This window comes from Equus caballus, chromosome 19 (genome assembly GCF_041296265.1).
Source record: "Equus caballus isolate H_3958 breed thoroughbred chromosome 19, TB-T2T, whole genome shotgun sequence".
In the NCBI taxonomy this organism is placed as follows: domain Eukaryota; kingdom Metazoa; phylum Chordata; class Mammalia; order Perissodactyla; family Equidae; genus Equus; species Equus caballus.
Window position 1 is genome coordinate 28,807,274 of NC_091702.1, and position 2,730 is coordinate 28,810,003.

Below are 2,730 nucleotides of genomic sequence, written 5' to 3' on the forward strand. Positions count from 1 at the left end.
CCTTTCATTTCTTTGAACATGGTAATCATAGTTATTTTATATTCTGTATTTCAGAATTTAAATATCTGAAATCTTGCAGATATGTTTTCGTGTATTGGTTGTTTCCGCTGTTCTCACTCATTGTGCCTTGTTTTCTTGCACGCTTAACTATTTTTTTTACTGTGAGCTTTTTATTACCTTTGTCTTTGCCTCTGCCAACCATTGCCAGTCCAAAAGCATTTTAAAGATGGAATTGATCTCCACAGGCACAGTCAGGTCCCACTTGTACCCATTCATAACAGAATACGAATCCACAGACAAACTTTGACAGCATTATGGGTTCCCTATAGCAAGCAAGAATGTCAAGCATTTTGGGTGGTAGATGCTGCCTTTGTCAGACACCTGCTGGGTGATCAAGCTGAAGGAGAAGGTGAAGATTCTCAACATGTTCAGCAATATGGCTTTGCTGTAGTCCACTTTGTCTCCAGTTTAAGTCAGGGGCACATCTCTCAGTGGTGTCCCTAAGACCTTGGTGGTGATGCCCAAGGCTGAAAGACGGAAGTCTTCCCACATCCAGACCAGTGCTCTGGGCTGACTGTGTGACTTTGCATGGAGCTATGGCATCAACAAAGGCAGTAGCTGGCACCTGTTTGGCAAGCAGCATGTCTCCAATTTCAAGGAGTCCTTCGTGGAAAACATGAAGTCTACTTTACCCTGGATATGAGGCCAGAGTTTCTCCTGAGTGGCACTGTTTTCTGGGTGCCTTTCGATGGTTTTGCATTTCACTGTGTTCTTGCCCATCAGCACTAGATCCTTTCTCTAGACCTAGATGGAAGCATAGATCCACTGTGTTCGCTTGGAGACCACATTTTCTGTTCCCCTAGTAAAACATTTTGGATAATCTTCCCAAAGTTAGATGAGTTTTAAGAAGGTGGATTTCCAGGCTGCTGTGTCTTCTCTGGACGTCACATCAGTACACTGGCATTGACCTAAAGAGGATGGGAGATCTGAAGACGACATCACACTTACAGGAATGCCTGGGGAAGGGAAGTGGATTCTTAAAGGTTCCACATTACAAATCTGGTACTCCTGGAACCGTGTCATCCTTGCAACTCTAGAGAAAGGGAGGGATTAATGCTGCCTTGAAGGTGAGGGATGTCCTGACCAAACAAGCAAGAAAAGCAAAACTTTAGATTCTTGGAGGGATGAAGGGAAGGAAGGAGAAAGAGAGGAGGAGGCTGAGGGGAGAAAGAGAGAGGGAGGGAAAAAGAGAAAGCTGAAGTTAGACATGAGTATCATTTCGTTTCTAGCCACTGGAGGTCAAATGTTTTGGAAGAGGGAAGGGAGAGGGAGGGATGGGTAGGGGGCATGCTGCAGTAGAAATATACAGAGAGGTGTTGAAGAGCCCAGAGACACTGGCACTAATAGCCCACTTCCCTGAAGAAGGGAGCGAGCCTCTTGGGAAGCCCGCCTTTGGCACAATGCTACGTCGGTCCAATTTGAGGTAGGAGAAGCACTGAAATCCCTCAGTGGAGATGTAAGAATGGAAATTTCCAAGAAATAAAGGAAGAGCCTAATCTGAGGATTAAAAGGGCTTACTCTGTTCTAGGAAAAAATGGAACAACAGCCACTAAGACATGTCTTGGTTCAATGATTGCATTTTAAGCTTAAAAATGGAGGAAATAGGGAGAGGTTGTTAAAGAGTACAAGCTTTCAATTATAATCTGAACATCTAATGTGTAACATGATGACTACAGTTGATAACACTAAAAATTAAAATGGAAGTAAGGGAAATTTCTAGCCAGAAAAATCAGATCACTTACAAGGTGGAAAAGCCAAACTTTCTTCAAGTATCACGTGTTCCTCTTTTTATAAAATTATTTCTGACTAGCCATCCATCCATCCACCTTTTCATCTACAGACATATAGAGAGAGATATCTGGAGTGATATTCACCTATTATTAATAGTGGTAATTCTGAGTGAAAGAATTTTGGATGATTTGTGTGCTTTATTCCTTGTAACTTTGTTTTGTCTCAATGTTTTTATATTATTTCTGTTGTTAGAACTACTATGGTAGAAAAATTTAAGGGTCATTTCTATTTGAGGTAATGAATGTTCAGTTCCAAGAATTAATTTTGGCTGTACTTTTCAAAGATAGGAAGCAAGGGGATACTTCTTTTGTCTGGGCAATAACAGAAAAAGGAACAAAGTTTAGCAGGAATCCTGACTGCCTGTGTCAGTATTGCACATTTAGGTCTGTATTAGCCAGTTTCTGCCGTGGTTCACAATACTGAAAAACTATGTCTTGGTTTTAAGGGCTGAAGGTTAGCTTTGGATCTGCTCGGTTCTGCTGGTACCATGTGTCTTCTTCTAGGAATCTAGATTGATGGAACAGCCTTTGAAGATAATACCCCGCCCACGGGTAAGCATGGGAAGGGCAGGACAGGAATGAATATGTTTGAACAAGTAATGTAATATATCACATGGACCTTGAGTCCACGCTGTCTTGTGTTGTTTCTTCATTTGTGTCACATAGTTACCTTTTGCCTTTTTACAAAACTATAAGCTTCTTGAGGGCAGGCATTAGGGCCTTGGATTCCAGTTCTGTCATCTCCCAGCTATGTGAACTTGGGTGTGTTGTTTGACTTTGTGTAGTCTTGATTTCCTCATCTGTAAAATGGGGATAATAATAGGCCCTACCTTTAGGGTTGTGGGGATTAAATGAGATAGTGTAGACCCTGGTATAGTAG

At 41.8% G+C, this 2,730-nt stretch overlaps 1 pseudogene; it reads right to left on the reverse strand.

Annotated features, from left to right (window-relative positions):
• Positions 1-312: 312 nt before the first annotated feature.
• On the reverse strand, positions 313-1,083 carry LOC111769078 (large ribosomal subunit protein uL10 pseudogene; annotated as a pseudogene).
• Between the last annotated feature and the right edge of the window lie 1,647 nt (positions 1,084-2,730).